The sequence below is a fragment of the Vespula vulgaris genome, chromosome 19 (assembly GCF_905475345.1).
Source record: "Vespula vulgaris chromosome 19, iyVesVulg1.1, whole genome shotgun sequence".
NCBI classification, from domain to species: Eukaryota; Metazoa; Arthropoda; class Insecta; order Hymenoptera; family Vespidae; genus Vespula; species Vespula vulgaris.
The window spans coordinates 2,873,384-2,890,986 of NC_066604.1; the positions used below are offsets into that span (position 1 = coordinate 2,873,384).

The following is a 17,603-nucleotide window of genomic DNA, read 5'->3' on the forward strand; positions in this document are numbered from 1 at the left end:
AATCATCTAATGCCATCGCGATCATACACTTCGATACTAGGCTATTATTTCGTACACGTCGTGTCATCGATTAAGATGATTAAACTCGTCAATTTATTCAGAATCAAATATGTATATATGAAATGTAAAAGGATTTTTTACAACCACGTAGAATCATTCTCAATATAATTTATTTGATTTCTACGCTAATTAAATTAATTACAAATAATTGAATTAAAATAACAAAATTTATTAGATTTTCTTTTCATTTTTTTTCTTTTTTTTTGATGGAGTCTCATAAATTATTATTATAAAAGAACAATGAAAGAAAATATAATTAAGATTATGGAAGCCCCATAATTTACGTGTTCCTTTATTCATAGTTATTATCATAAAATATAAAATGCTTAAGTATATAATATAAAAGGAGGATCCATTGTTTCTTTGTTCTCTCTCTTTCTTTTTCTTTCATCCTTTGAACTAAAATTTAGAATGGAGGTAATAGAACTGTTAGAAAAGATCTAGTTTCGAAAGAAGGGTCGTAAAACTATTAGAGAAACTTGTGAAAAAGTAGTCAAGGCTTTGTTAGATCTTACCAAAAAGTTTCGAAAGCCATGGGAAATTCTACCAATGCAACATCAAAGGAGTTCCTATAAGCTTTCTTATTTTTCCAATGTCTTCTTTTTTCTTTCTTTCTTACTTGTTTTTCCTTTTTCTATTCTTTCCATTTCCTAGTTTCTTTTTTTCCGACTCAGAGGGAAAATAACGAGAGAGTCAGTTTCTACGCATGTTCCTCGATTATCGTTAAGGTGGTAACGTAGAACAATTTTGTTTTTTAAAAAGAATTGAGAAAGAGAGAGAGGAAGAGAGAGAGAGAGAGGAAGAGATTCACGTTCTCTTATTGATCAGAAGCATTTCTCGATTTCGTGATTACTTCACGTTTCGCTTGTGTATCATACAAATAAGATTACATGTGTGGTTTTAACTAAAATTCTGGCACGTTCCGACACTTCAAAATGTTTTAGTTGATCAATTTTTTTTTCGATTATTTAATCGAACAATCGACAATATCGAAATAATTTATTTTTCAATCAAGAAATTTCGACTTTAATTGATTTATTTCTATAAATCTTTTCTTCTTCTTCTTCGTCTTTTTATTTCCTTACAACATTGATCCAATTTCGTTACGATTTGAAAGCTTCATCAGAGCTTTTTCTCGTCAACTAATCCGTTCCATTTTCGAAAAACGAAACGAAGACTTTTTTTCGACATGGTGAGAAGCGTTTTATCGGTCTTCTCCACTTTTCTCGTTTACGATACACGTTTCTCCTCTCTCTCTCTTTCTCTCTTTCTGTCTCTCTCTCTCTCTCTCTCTCTTTTTGGAGAGAAAAATCGTTTCTTTACATAAACTCACGAAAGGCGAACGGCTTTCAGCGACGAGCTTTCCCGTTATCATCGGCCTGCTTCACGGCTCCTCGTAAATCGAAATGGGCTTATTTTGAAAGAAAACTTGGAGGGAAAAAAGAGAAAAAAGAAAGAAAAAAGAAAAATGGAGAGAGAGAGAGAGAGAGAGAGAGACACTTATTCATTTCATCTTTCTTAGTGCATATACATATATCCGATATGATATCACAATTTATAAAATATGTACACATTAAAAATATTTCTTTAAAATTATTTTTCATTCTAAAAGAATATCTTCGCTATGCATTTCACTACATGTTTATTAATAGAAAATCTTTGAAAATAGATTTTGAATTTTTATATATTTAATCACTAAAACATTTCACCCATCTTATTTATGTATATATTTATTTTTTCTTTTCATTTTGAGTATATTTTAAACGTTTCATTTCAACATTTCTCGATTGAAGAGAATTTACGAGGGTCGAGCTCGAAGCTATATCGACGTTACATGAGATACGATGTAACTGAACGAGACATCGTAAAACTACATTGAACTACGTTGTTGAGACGAACTTCGACCTATCTAATCCTCTCTCCCTCTCTCTTTCTTTTTCTTTCTCTTTATTTTTTTTTTGATATTTTTCTATGTTTTACTTTACGTTTCTTTTCGTTTTCTGTTTCATGATATTACATCTACGTATCTACGAACTTTAATAATCCGATTGGTTTTCTCTTGCTCGCACACGAAAACCGGATATTCTCTTTCGATCTGCGAGAGATTTCAAAGTAACGAAGATATCCGGCGTATGGCAGCGATATGGTATATTTCAAAATGAAATCTTATCAGTGGGAAAATGTTTGAATAAATCTCCAAAGCATGCTCAATCCTTTTACTATGAATAAACGTAACATAATGGTGACGATTCTTGATAATAAGAAAAAATATATATATATTTATTTTTAACAATTATTATTAAATTTTCATTGGATATTTCGTTTCATTGAATTTTCGTATCGACGTTATACAAATGACGAGCAGAAAAAAATAAAATGAATTTTTTCTTGAAAAAATGTATTTTTCAGACATATCGAATTTAATATCGAATGTGTTACAAAAAAGAAAATAAAAAAACTTTAAAACAATTATTTTTGATTTATCATTTAAGGATCAAATTTTTGTCGACATTGAGAATAAAAACGAAATTTAAGAACTATTTACAATTAATCATTTTTATAAATACGAATCTTTTCAACATTTTGTTGATATCAATAGAATAAAAATAATTATGAGAAAGAAGAAAAAAAAACAAATTAAATTACATTTTCAACGATAGTTGACAAGAAGAAAATGAATTTCTTCTTGGTGAAAACATATCTTCGTTTTCCTCGAAGATTGAAGAGAAGATCTATAGATCAAGATAGTACTCTCTTGACGTTATATGAATATCAGATATCAAATTCTAACGAAGGACGACGACGGATCGTCTCGGTTGCATAGAAAGCACGATATTGAATGAAATAGAAGTATAGTAGTATAGCAGAAGGAGAGTTCACTTTTAGCATACATAGGTATATGGACCAGTTTTATCTCTCTCTCTCTCTCTCTCTCTCTCTCTCTCTCTCTCTCTCTCTCTCTCTCTATCTCTCTTTCTGATACGTTGATGCACAGTGAGCTTTTAAGGGAATTGCATTAACAAGTCTAAAATAATTCAGTACGTTCTTCTCTCGACGAAAGGGAATCTCATTTCGAGTTATGTCCCTTCGGATAAAGATTTCTTCTTTCCTCGCCATCACTTCGCCATTTTCTCTTTTATTTTTTTATTTTGTTTTTATTTCTATTTTCATTTTCATTTTCATTTTCATTTTCTACTACTTACCTTTGTTTTTTGTGTTTTTTTTTATTCTTTTTCCTTTTTCTTTTTTCTTCTTCTTCTTTTATTTCTTTTCTCTTACTGGTTTCAAAGAAGAAAAAGAAGAAAAAGAAGAAGCACTTTGGCTGATGGTAAGATGAGGAAGGCATGTCTTCGAAAATCCGATTTCTTCTGACGGCGAACCAATGAGAGAAAGAGATAGAGATAGAGACATCTTGAAAAGTCTGCTAAAGGCAGACAAGCAAAATCTTTGCAATGTCGAACTCTCCTAATGCACTTAAGTGCATCGAAATCTTTCTTTGCCTCTTCGATATGACAACCCCTTTGATAAGAGACCTTATAATATCTATTATAAATGCACTCGCGAGTCCAAATTTCAAAATTATCATTCATCATAAGAGATGGGTGTTAACTTTTAAGTTCTATACACAAAAGAAAATGTCGATTTTTCGACGAATTTACTGGTTAAATATATGTACAAAAAGAATATTAGAAATTTTTGATATAAGGAAACGATTGAATATCTATCTATTCGACTATTTATTTAACATTCTAAGTTATTGATCTTGAGAAAAAACAAGTGAAATATATATATATATATATATATATCTAATGCTAGGTTGACTTAGTGGAAAGCAGACGAGTCTCGTTGTAAACGACTGTGAGAACAAATTCAGGATTCTCATCGACAAATGTTAGAATTATACGAAAAAGTTCGAGTAAAGGGAACAAGACGGCTCGAGACAAACGTGCATCTTGGGAGTCCGTTAGAATTGCTTGAGAAAAAAGGATCAGTTAGAGAGAGAAAAAGAGAGAGAAAGAGAGAAAGGGAGAGAAGGATACTGTGAACTACGGAGTAAAGCGAGAGGAAGAAAGAATCGAAGTTCTAATGGAAACTCCCAAAGTATCTTTTTCTATATTTGCATAGCCAATGTGTAATTAGTTGGCAAATATAGCAGATCAGAGTATATACATATCGAGTATATATCGAGAGAAAAAGAAATGCTTTCTCCTTGAACGAACGTTCGTACGGAATAAAAAAAATATAGAATTAAAAATGAACAAAAAAAGAAATAAAATAAAAAAATTAAAAAGCGGATGACGCAATGAAAAAGAGAGAGAGAAAGAGAGAGAAAGAGAGAGAGGGAAGGGAGGAGGAGCTAAGCCAAAAAGTAAAAATACTGATGCACCAACGTGTGTGTATCCATGTGCTATTTTTTTAAATAAAAATCTACTTCCTCTATTCATGCGTTTTCGATATCGAAATCCAGTTTTCAAATATTTGCGGATATTTCCAACTTTTTTTTTTTTACATATTTATAATTCTCTCTCTTTTTGTCTGTCTTGCTTATTCTTTTTTTCTATTTGCTAAATTAAGACAATCGTTTATAAAATATGGTAATCAAATAAATTGATTCCCATCAGAGAAGAACTAATTATCGGTGTAATATCGATATAAAAAAAAAGTTATAATAATAAATAATCTGACACAAGACTATGAGAGAAAGTCCAAGCGAAATTATGAAAGTTCCGAATAGGATCGAATAGCAACAAATAGGATTTAATAGCGTCGAATAGGATCGAAAAAGATCGAGAAGAATCGAAAAGTATCGAGTAAGATCGAATAGGATCGAATAAGATTGAGTAGGATCGAAAAGGATCAAATAAAATTTAATAGAATCGAAAAAGAATAAATAGGGTTGATTCGGTCCAATTTGGGTCACGTTGGATTGGATCGGATCGGTTCGGTTCGAGTTGGGTCCGTGTCGATTCGAAACGTCCTTGCCAGATCGGATCCGACTCGATTCTAGCTGAGACAAAGCGATCCGATCGCGTTAAATATCGTCGAATGTAAAGATCTTATAAATGAAACAAAAGTTGTCTGTTTTTATTTCGGCATAAAATAATACAAAAATTAAAAGTACTCGTTAAAAAAAAAAAATTGATCTTGAAATAAACTTGCAAACTATTATATACTTCTCGTATTTATATCAAAGTCGAACAACTTTTTTTTGAAATTTTGTTTTGAAAAAAGCATTGCGTTTTGAAATAAAAAATCTATCCCGTATATAGAGGATGGATTCAAAGTTGCAAGATCATTGTAAAAAAATACACTTTCTTTTCGTCATCCGTTTAGACTCATAATAAGTTGTTTAATTTTATAATATAGAGAAGAAAAAAAAGGTTCAACGTAAATAGCTTCGAAAAGGAGTAATCGATTTTTATTAGGTATATAATAAAATCACCTTAGGATTTTATGGTGTACCCATATCGTTCGGTTTCGAAATTCGATTTCTTCGAAACAGTAAAACGAGCCTCGTGTCTCCTTAATACACTGCCGTCGACTAAGTTTTGTGTGTAGAAAGCCAGCCACGGTAGTTATTTCAGTAGAAAGTTTCGATCACCGGAAGTTAACTTTGCTTGCAAGTGCGTCTGCGCAGTCGCTAGATAGACAAGAAACTTGTTCCAAGAGCTCATAGAATCCTCCCTCTTTCTCTCTCTATCTCTCTTACTTGTTTACTTGTTTGCTTGTTCGACTTGTAGTAGATATCGTGCGTGTATGCACGTATGTACGTAAGACAGTTTGAATATTTTACTTGTATGTATTAGTAAGATCGCAAAACTTAACTCAAATGTGTCATTATTATATATATTTTTCATATCAGAGTAATTTAACTATATACTATTAGACGATCGAAATTTAAACGAATTAAAAAATATTTTAAAATACTTTTTTATCATCTTAAAAAAAGAAATCTTTTTTTCAATGATTTTTCGAAATCTTTCTTTTCTTGACGAATATATCGTTAATGTATAGTCAATCTCAATACATTCAAATTATTTTTTTTTCTTTCATTTAAGCAGAATTTATCGATACACGTCAATTGCGCGCGTATACGTTTATTTTCGTATGATGATTTTCTCTTTTCATGTAAAACAGTCGTATCGAAATTACGTACCATGGAAAACTTGCGTATTTATCAATTTTCCTCTCACGAATGTTTATATTATACGCATATATTAAAAATGTATTAAAAATGGCGTTAATGCATCCACAAATTGATGATTTTAACTAATTAAAGCTTTCAATATTTTGCATCGACGATTTTATTCGCAAGAGAGAAATACAATACATATTAAATAATGCCACATTTAAATCAATGTACGAATATTTGAGATCATTTATTAAATAATAATTAAATATTCGAAATTCCTTTCGAATATTTAATTAGCTTTCGTAGAAGAGATTGATTAAGTAGTATTGTATTCCTGATAATAATTATATGAAACTGAAACTGAACTTCCACCGAATATGATCTTTGCGATAATAATCTCATATCTAAAAAGTAGTAATTCTATATTTACTTTTATCTCTCTCTCTTATATCGAATATTTCCAGGATTATTTCTATATGATTATCTATATGGATATAACATGCATACATATACATAGACACATATATATATTTATTTATTTATACAAAATATAAAACTAATAATGGTTTCCATTAATCAATTAAAATTGGTTGGAATGAAAAAAAGAAATAAAAAGAACGTTACTATCGATACCAAAATTTTATCGATTTATTAGAAGGAAAGAAAAAGAGAAAGAGAAGAAAGAAATTAACGAGTTGGGCAAACACGTTGAGAGAATTTAATAAATTAAAGAACGAAAATGTGGAAAAAGGAAAGGTGCAGAGAGAAAGAGAGGCGAATTCAAACTATTGGAATTTTCAGAGTGTCCTGGGAAAGATATATCTGTTCTCTTCACGCGATATCGATGATAGATATCGACTTCCTCTATCTTCCTCTATATCTATCTCTATCTCTATCTCTATCTCTATCTCTATCTCTATTTCTATCTCTATCCCTATCTCTAACTCTATCTCTGACTCTCTTTTTCTTTCTCTCTAGGACTTATTACTCGTGGAGAAACTCGACAGAAGCTTTACGAATGAGTCGAGCTGCCACTAACACGATTTCGAACGGTCGATTAAAAGAACAAATGGATGTGAAGATGGAAAGGTGAACTGAACGCTAATAGAGAGAGAACGAACAAAATAAACTCTATGATAAATTTGTATGACGAAAATTGAATCTTTAAAAGAAATCCCAAAAATTGCTATATTATATATATATATATATATATATATATATATATATATATATATATATATATAAAGAACATATATATACACTGACTACGTAATAGTTAACGAACGAGAATTTTTTACTAGATATATAATACATAAATCTCTACGAATGAAAAAATAAAAAAGAATTATACATTCAAGTTCTTTTCACTCTCGAGTTTCGACATAAAAGTATCAGAATAAAGTTAAAAGATGAAACGTGTGAAATTAATCAAACAAACAAACCAATAAAAGAAGAAGCCATTTTTTCTTTCTCCCTCTCTCTATGTCTCTTCGAATGCAAATAAATTAATTTTCTTTTTTTTTTATATCCTTAGCTCGTCAGAGAAATTCAGAGTTTCGAGTTGGTTTTCCCATTTTCATAATCCTTTCGTCGTTCTGCCAAAGATCTCGAGTCCTGGGCTAAAGAAGGAAGAAGAGCATGGCCCGAAGGATTAGGAAATACGAGAAGGAATGGCTTCGCGAGAGATAAACATTTCCGTCGTGCAATGCCTCCGGGCTTGCCTTTGTTCAACGAAGTTTACTACTCAACAAACTCTCTTTCTTTTTTCTACGTAATCTCGCAAGATCGTACCGTTTGCAATCATTGCGAAGAGAGAAAGAGAGAGAGAAAGAGAGGGAGAATAACATCCTAAATTGATCCATTAATATAGAAAAGACAAATAAAAAAAATATTACTTCTGACACTCTATTCATTAATTATTATCATAAATGTATTACTTTAATGAACATCCTAAAATGATGCATTCAAATAATAATAATAAAAGAATTAAATTTAACAATAAAATATCCTGTTGTTATTATTATTTTATTATATTGTTTTATTAAAACTGTATTAAAATAAAAATATATCTCTAGACTCTATTGCACGATACACTATCCTATTGTTATTATTACTATTTTATTGAAGATCCTAAAACGATGCGTTTCAATAAAAATAATTAAACTTGACTCTACAATAGTATCTTATCGCTATTATTTCTTCTTTTTATTGAAACTATTAATAAGTGACAGAAAAAAAAGAAAAATTAAAATAGAATCATAAAATAATATTCTATTCTTATTTTTAAATTACTCATTCGAATTTTTCATTAGATTAACGATAAAATTTTGAAGTAACCTTACGTGATAAATAATTTAATTATTATAGAGAGAATCCATAAGAAACTCTGGTAGTTTGAAGCAAAGAATTAATGAAAATTTAAATGAAATTTATCGATCTGTCGTCGGAATAAATTTTCTCTTATTAACATGTTTCCCCAAAAGAATGCACCAACTTATCGGAACTTACAACAAGTTATCGCTAAATGAACTTCCCGCAAGTTTGAAAGTAGCTTTCCGAGCAGGAAAGTACGAATACATCGAGTGAACGAAACGTTATCTCGGCTTTCCTATCTCGCCTAACGAGCAGCGAACTTTTCGCATGCGTATTTTCGTCGATTTAAAAGAGAATAATCGCGAGCTGAGAGAGAGAGAGAGAGAGAGAGAGAGAGAGAGAGAGAGAGAGAGAGGAGAGAAGCGGAAGAAAAAAGCAACATAAACTTGAACACGAAACTCTTTCGCAAACTCTCTTTCTTCTCCAACAATTAAACAAAATCCGCTAATTATAGTTTCGCAATCATAAGTTTCATTAGAAAAATATTTATCGAATAACAAAGTTGTTTGAGAGAGAAAGAAAGAAAGAAAGAGAGGGAGAGAGAGTTGAAGGGAAAGAAAGAGATAATTCGTTGAGAAATTATTGTCGACGAGTAAATCCAAACTGAAAAACGAATTAAGCCAATTTGCATCCAAAGCCACGAATTCATTTGCTGTTCTTCGTACGTACAAGAAAAGGACACATTTTCAGATGGAAGAGAGATAGATAGAGAGAGAGAGAGGGAGAGAGGGGGGAGGAGAGGAAGAGATGGAAAGGAAGATAGAAATAAAACATTAAAAAAAAAAAAAAGAAAAAAAGAAAGAAAATGTGAGGGAAGAGAAGAAGAATGGCTGGGCTGCAATAAAAGGAAGATGAAGAAAAAGGGGTGTAAGTGGAAAAAGATGGTAAGACAGAAAGAAAGAGAGGGAGGGAAAGAGAAAGAGAGAGAGAGAGAGAGAAAGAAGGATGCAAGACCGTTCGCAAAGCTTAAAACGAGAATGATCGCTTCTAACTGTCTTCCACATCTGTGAGAGTAGCCACGGGCTATGGACGAATAGCGAGTTTTAGTGCGAACTCGTTGCATTTTTCAAGACGCTGGATTTTTAAAATAAGTGTACCATATGTAGGCACGTATGTATCTATGTATCTCAAACCAAATGCAATTTTTTTTTCCTCTTTCAAACGCTCTTCCTCTCTCTAACATCCGTGTCCTCATTCTTTGTCTCTCTTATTTTTCAATCACCGTTCTTTCATCGTTTCAAAAGAATCTTTGCAAAGTTCGTTTCGATGCAAATTTTGTTTAGAAACGTTATCTATGCTACCGAATCTTATACGAAGTCTTATAGAAATTATTGTCGATTTATCGTAGGAGATAACAAAAAAAATTCTTGAATTATTTTAATACTTTTCTTTGCATTTGCCAAAGTTATTTATTCGTACATGATGTGAAAAAAAAGTCATCAAATTTTTAGGTGTTTAGATATAGATATTTACGTTTTCCATGTATCAGCATTTAATTTTCAAAAGAAGATTACTAGAGTAATTTCGAAAAGTTAAAGCTTTTAGAAAGCAGAAGGATGGAAAGGTAGTTGCCGTCGTTGCTTTTCAAAGTTTCCTTCTCTTCAAAGTCTCTCTCTCTCCCACTCTTTCTCCGTATCTCCATCTCCTTTCTCTTTGCAGTTCGATCGACGAAGGATCGAAAGGATGTCTCGTTCGTTTTCTACGCAACAAAGAGGGAACTTGAAGTATACGTTCAGCCGACGACGACGACGACGACAACGACGAGGAGGAGAAGAACGAGCTTTAATTTCGGAGAGTGAATCTCAATGCAGCCTTGTCTTCGAGCTTTCGTTGTCGTACGGGGGAAAAGGAAGAAAACGAGAGAGGGAGAGAGAGAGAGAGAGAGAGAAAGGAAGAAAGAAAATAAAAAGAAAATAAAAAGAAAATAAAAAGAAAAAAAGATAAGAAAGAAAACGAAGAAGAAGAATAAGAAGGGGCTCTCGAGATGATAAAAAGGAGAGACGTAGTGCGACGAATGGCGTTAAAAAAAGAAAAAAAAAGCATAAAAAAAAGAAAAAAAAACGTTTCGAGTTTTGACGCGAAAGATTTCGTGGGTAAAGAATTTTTTACGAGACTCTTTGTGCGCTTCGAGAAATAACGAACCCAGACGACGACGACGACGACGAAAGAGATATATATATAGAGAGAGAGAGAGTAAAGGGCTTCGTATACAAACGACAGACTCCCTTAATGAGAGAGAAAGAGAAAGTGATAGAGAGAGAGAGAGAGAGAGAGAGAGAGAGAGAGAGAGAGTCTGTCACGTTAACGATTCTTTCTTTCTTTTTTTCTCCCCATTGTACGATCGTTTCCTATAACGAGATAAGCTCGTTGAAATTCACGTGTTCATTAATAAAGCTCTTTCGATGAATTCGAATAATAATTTGTAATGATAATAATGATGATAATGGTGATGACGATGATGGTGACGATGGCGATAATGACGACGATACTGTCGATAATAATCCTGCGACCATATAATTAATGATACCTATCTCGCTAATAAATATAATAATTTTTTAATTTCTTCGCGATAAAATTATCCAAAAGGGAGCATCGTTATTATATTATTAATAAGAACATTATTTATAATGATAAAATTATTATTATTATTATTATTATTATTATTATTATTATTATTATTATTAATTAATAATTTATAATTCGTAATAATTAATAATAATAATAATTATTATTATTATCCTTATTAACGAATGTTAAATCGAATAGTCGTGAATTAATAAAAACGTCGATTTTTAAAGTTCTCTTTTGCGATTTGTTCACTGAGAACTGGATACTAGGGAAGATTAGAGTGAGTGTGTGAGAAAGAGAGAGAGAGAGAGAGAGAGAGAGAGAGAGAGAGAGAGAGAGAGAGAGAGATAAGGATTTAGAGAATGTTACGAAAATCCTCTCTCTCTCTTTTCTTTCTTAACATAAGAGCATTTTCGAAGCTTCCTTTCGTAAAGGCGATACCGTCGGGCAATGAATACAAGTGGAACGTGAAGCCATTGAATTTCACGCACCGATTGCTTCAAGCCGACGAAAAACAACGCGATAAAGCTCTTCTTCTTCTACTTGTACTACTACTTCTACTTCTACGACCACGACTACTTTTATGAAATAACGCGTTATCTTGGATATAGATAGGGGTTCTTTTTTTCTTCTTCCCCTCTCTCCTCTCTCTTTATCTCTTTTCCACACGAAAAAATATTTTTCAATTTTCTCAATAATTCGATATTAATTATATAAGTATAATCATACCTATGTATCTATAACAAATCCCTTTTTATATATAAATTAAACTCGATCAGTTTGCGATACATCTTTTATTTGTTAATCTTTTTCTTTCTTTTTTTTCTTTATTTCGAATTAATATCGATACACAAGTCGAATGCAGTAATTACATTACGGTGTTAAAAATATCGACGAGTACGAAAATTAATAAAAAAAAAGAAGAAATAATTAGAAAAAATTTCATATTCCCATTTAAATAATATTAAACGAGTGTATTTAATTATATTCTTGACTTTTAATTAAAATATTAATCATATGAAATTATCCCGATATTTCCAGTTGAACAAGATTTTTTATGTTATCTATATAATTTTTTCTCTGTCTGTCCGTCTCTCTCTCTCTCTCTCTCTCTCTCTCTCTCTCTCTCTCTCTCTCTCTTCTCTCGCTTTTTCCTTCTCTTTTCTTTCTATTTCTTCTTCTCCTTTTTCATCATTTCGATCAGGAGTATCTCCGACTAAAAAGACTTGTATTACCAGAGAGAAGATCTTTAATTACTATCAACGCGTAAACTTGGAATCGTATCTCTCCTACATTTCCCGGTGTGCAAAAAAGAAAGAGCTTAAGCTGTGATTGGTCTCGACGTGAAATCGAAACTTGGAAAGAACAAAAGAAAACAACAGCAACAACGATAACAACAACAACAATAACAACAACAACAACAACAACAACAACAAGAGAAAAATAAAAGAAAAAAGAAAAAAAGAAAGATAAAAAGAGGAAACGATGAAGAGAAGACACTAGTAACACGTGTCGCGAAGAAACACTTGCCAACGGAAAAATCTTATGATATAACGTAACTCGGTAAAAACTTTCTCTCTGCCATAGATTTTCCAAACTTTCCAAGCAATAAGAACAAAGGAAGAGGAAGAAAAAGAAAAAAAAATGAAAATAAAAAAGGAAAAAAGAAAAAAAAATTGTCTCCCTCTGTCTCTTTCTCTCTCTCTCTCTCTCGCCCTTTCTCCCTCTCTTTAACCGATCTCATTCTTATAAAACGAACTTTTGGTCTAAACTTTAGCAACCTGCAAAGAGATTCATCTTTCTCTCTCTCTCTCTGTCTCTATGATCTTTAAAACTGCGAGAAGTACGCGAGGAATCGCCGAGGAAGTTTGTTAAGAACTTGAAAAAGGATCTCCGTTAACGAATTCCTCTTTTCTTCTTTCTCTTTTCATTTCTCTTTAATAAGCTTTGTGAACAAATAAAAAAAGGAGGAAGAGAGAGAGAGAGAGAGAGAAAAGAGCAAATCGTCCTATGTAATAAATTCCATAGAAACCGATATCGGATGACAAGAAAGAGAAGTGCTTTCGTTGACGAATCAGATAAATTGTACGTTTCTTTTTCTATCGATATCCTGGGAAATCTCAGATATATTCTTTTTACATCTTTTCTCATAGATTTCTACGAGAAACTCGATAATTTTCATCTTGGATGAAACTGAAATAGAGAAAGACAGAAACAGAGATAGAGATAGAATCAGAGAGAGGAACTAAGAGGATAGTGAAACGTTAAAAAGGGAATGATAATCCTTCCCAAATCTCTTTTTCTATTATCGTTAGTAGAAACAAAAACGAAGAAAAAGAAATAGGAAGAAGAAAAAGAAAAGAGGCGGAGAGAGGAGAGAAAGGAAAATAAAGCTTAAAATGAACATGCATAGATTTTCGTCTAGTACAAACGATTCGTGAAAACGAGTTGAGAAACTCTCTCCTTTTTCGTCTTTTTCTTTCTTTGCTTCTTCTCTGTTCTTTTATTGTAGCAACGGGTACAAGTAAGGCACTTTCGAAGCTGCTCCTCTTTTGATAGAGAGAGAGAGAGAGAGAGAGAGAGAGAGAGAGAGAGAGAGGGAGAGAGAGAGAGAGAAGCTTGAGAAGCCTGAAGGGGGTGCGAAACGAGGGTAACGAGGCCTGTAACCGAATTTCAAATCGCCCGCTTCCCGACAATCCTTCCGGCGTCTATCGACTCTTCTCACTGTACCATCACCCTACTACTACAACCAACCTTCAATCCCATTCTCGGCAAGTGGAGCGAGAGATTATGTATTGAACCTTCCTTCTTCTCGTTCCGTTCTGCCGAAGAAGTGCCACTGATTGCCCGAATTTCGACACGAGAGAGGGGGGAGAGAGAGAGAGAGAGGGAGGGAGAGAGGGAGAGAGAGAGAGAATCTTGCTACTTCTGAAAGCCTATGCACTTGACTTTTCTCGTTTGAATCGTTTGTATCGAACTAAGAAGCTTTTCATACTGATTTTATTGTTCTATCTTGAAAATTGTCTCTCAAAATAATTTTACACGTTATCTTGAACCTTTTCTTCTTTTACATAATTTTTATGTTTATAGGCATTCAAGTTGAAAATTGAAAAAAAAAGGATTATTATAAAAGCAGTATTTTTAAATATTTTTTAACTTATTTATAAATGAATATTTATCGATATAATAATTTTGTATGGTACTTAGAGAGAGAGAGAGAGAGTTTTTAAATATATTTTATTAATTCATATGCATCATACTAGTTCAATTTTTCATATAAATTTATTAATGTAAATTAAATAAATTCTAATATTATTTCAACATCAAACATTTTAAATATCAAATTTTGGTGTAATTATTAGTTTAATAATTTAGTAATATAGAATCTACTAAAATACTTTTTAAGTACCTTTTTTTCCTGATTATTAATTAATTCACATACAAATGAAAGACTTCAGTTAAGCTTAAAATTCAGAATACAAAATTCCCTAGCGAAGACCTATATTTATTATTCCTCTTTTTCTCTAACATTTTTATCGTAACAAAACTTATATTTCGTGGCCAGATTTCATTCTTCTCTCTCTCTTTCTCACTATTTCCAAAAAATCACACACAAAGAACTAGTTCACAAACCGCGTGATGATATACATACATACATATATACATACATATATATACATATATATACATATATATACATATGTACATACATTTTATACATAGGAGGTCGAGTGTCGTAGATAGGTAGCTAGCTAGCTACGTAGCTAGTAGATGGTTATGAATTTTTCGAAGCACGTTCGTACCGTCTGTTTTCGCGAGAGGAAGCTCGCTCTTTTCGAAATATGAGAAAGAGAGAGAAAGAGAACATTCGTTGTGTTTCGTTGAAATAAAAAAAAACATGTTCGTATTCGTGAATATGTTACGAATGAAAAGAAAAATTGAAAAGAAAAAAAAAAGAAATAGAAAAAGGAGAAGCGTCTAAACTTCATTTTCAAAATTTCATCTTCAAAAAAAAAAGATCCATCGAAAAGATATGAATCACAGTTAATCACATGGAAAATTCCATTGATATATGTACGTATATGAATGAATCAATGATTTAATTTAAATCAATAATAAGAAAAATGGTCTAAGTCAATGATGTAAAAAAAGAGACTATTATTCATTCGATAATTTCTATGACAATTATTTAATTATATGAAAATTTTCTAATGAATTCATTTCAAACAATGTTTTTATTTACATCCTTGCACTTGTATATATATAAACACATGTACATGTGAATTGTTAAAAATTGCATAAAATACGAACAACAAAAATACTCGTAGCACAGTGTGAAGTTGAATACACAAAACGAGTCGAGCGTACCAGCTGATAAAACTTAGTTCGTTACAGTTAATTATACAAATTGTGTACTAACTACTACTACTATTACTACTACTACTACTACTACTACTACTACTACTACTACTACTACTACTACTACTACTACTACTACTACTACTACTACTACTACTACTACTACTACTAATAGTAGTAGTAGTATTACTACTACCAATACTACGCTTACTACTACTACTATGAAATAAACAGACAATTTCGAAACTTTCTTCCAGCTCTTTTAAAATGCCCATGCATTTTATTACTCTTAGTAATACCAAACTGTACCAGAGTAAATGCGATAATTCAAACGACTAAACTAAAATCGTAAAGACGAAGAAGGAAAACCTCTACTCCCTCTCCTTTCTCTCTCTCTCTTTCTCCTTGTGTGTGTATTTCTCTCTTCTGGAGTTTACGAAGTTACTCACACAGTTTTATCGTACTTCGTGAAATTAATGAACGGTCGAAGGTTTGAAACTCTCTCTCCCCCCCTCTCTCTCTCTCTCTCTCTCAGTCTCTTTTTAAGAACGTTGAAAATTTAATATTGCTATAAAAGCAAGAATAAATGTTAAAAAGATAGGTATATTATTAGATAAAGGAATTTTCTCGATAAGATCGTTGATAAGACACTTTTTCATTAGTGTGACTTTTATTTTTCTCCCTCTCCCTTCCTCCTTTTTTCCACCTCTCTTTCTCTCTCTCTCTTCCTCTGTCTCTTCATATCAAAGTAAAAGATGGTTGACTATAATTTATTCTACCTTGCATTCTTCAGCTTCTCTTTCTCACTCTCTCGAATTCCTTTGATCAATCTTCTGGTTCATAGGTAAGAACGAACGAACGGACGAATTTCGAAAAGAGAAAGAGAGATAGAGAGAGAAACGAGGAATTCTGGAATGCCGAGAATCCGTGCACCCTGGTCAAAAATTTTCCCTTTAACTCGTACCACCAAAGCTTAAAACGTGGTTGCTCTCGGCCGTGTAATTACTCGCACCGAGATATATAATGTTTCCCGTCCAAGCACAATGAGTTATTCCCTGATGGCCATTGTTCCATGCTATCCTACCTAACCCACGTATCAAAAGCAAACGTATGTATGTACGTATGTATGTATATATGTTGAGTAGCGTACACGTTCAAAGCTTCCATATCCAAACCCCTCGGCAAGCTTTTCCGAGATTAAAAATCTAAATCGAGCGAACCAAATTTGAAAAAAAGGGAAAGAGAAAAAAATGAAAATAAAGAAAAAAGAAATATTTACAAAAAATTGTCGAAATATCATCGACCAGCTCGTTTCACTTATACGCTTTCCAATTTGATGATGAAATCAATGTGTGAGAGAGAGAGAAATAAAAAGAGATCCAGTTAAACTCGTTTGGCTTAAGATATGTAAAAGGGCATTCTAAATGTTGACAAAAATTTCATTGAAACGTATGAAAGGAGATTGAAATTAAGTTTCTGATCTGCAATCGATTTTACCGGATAGTAATTATAGCTTATAATCATACAATAATATAATATTTGCGATAACAAATTAATAATGTTTCAATAAAATTGAAATATATGAAAGATGATTAAATTTAAGTTTGATTATTTTAAACCTGTTAAGAATTTGCGTTTGTTACGCTATCCATAAGGCAGTTTTAGTATATAGTAATTATATTCACCATGCAATAATATTACATAATAATAATAATAATAATAATAATAATAATAATAATAATAATAATAATAATAGTAATAATAGTAATAATAAAGTATCGATCATAATCGTTTATCGCAAATAATTTACGATTGCGTACCTTTTGAGAAAGAAAAAAAATGAAAAAATTATCAGGAAACGCGAAATAGTAAGAGTAAACGATAAAATCGGCGAACGAAACGAGTTCGATCGACGATATGCTAGTATATCGCGAGTGCTCCTCTCGATAAAATTCATGGCTTGCACTTCTCTAAAGAGTTTTTGTGTATGTGTGTATATTTTTTTGTTTGTTTTATCCTTTTTTCTTTTTTTCTCTATTTTTCCCTTTTTTTTACGAATCTCGATATTTCCTCCGAATCATCGAAAATCTCTCTCGATCATACGAGAAGA

The 17,603-nt window shown here is 31.9% G+C and overlaps 1 protein-coding gene across 1 annotated transcript in view; it reads right to left on the bottom strand.

The window, feature by feature from the left end:
- Nucleotides 1-17,603, bottom strand: part of LOC127070813 (cadherin-87A) — a 122,075-nt gene that overhangs the window by 21,838 nt on the left and 82,634 nt on the right. The window lies entirely within an intron of this gene.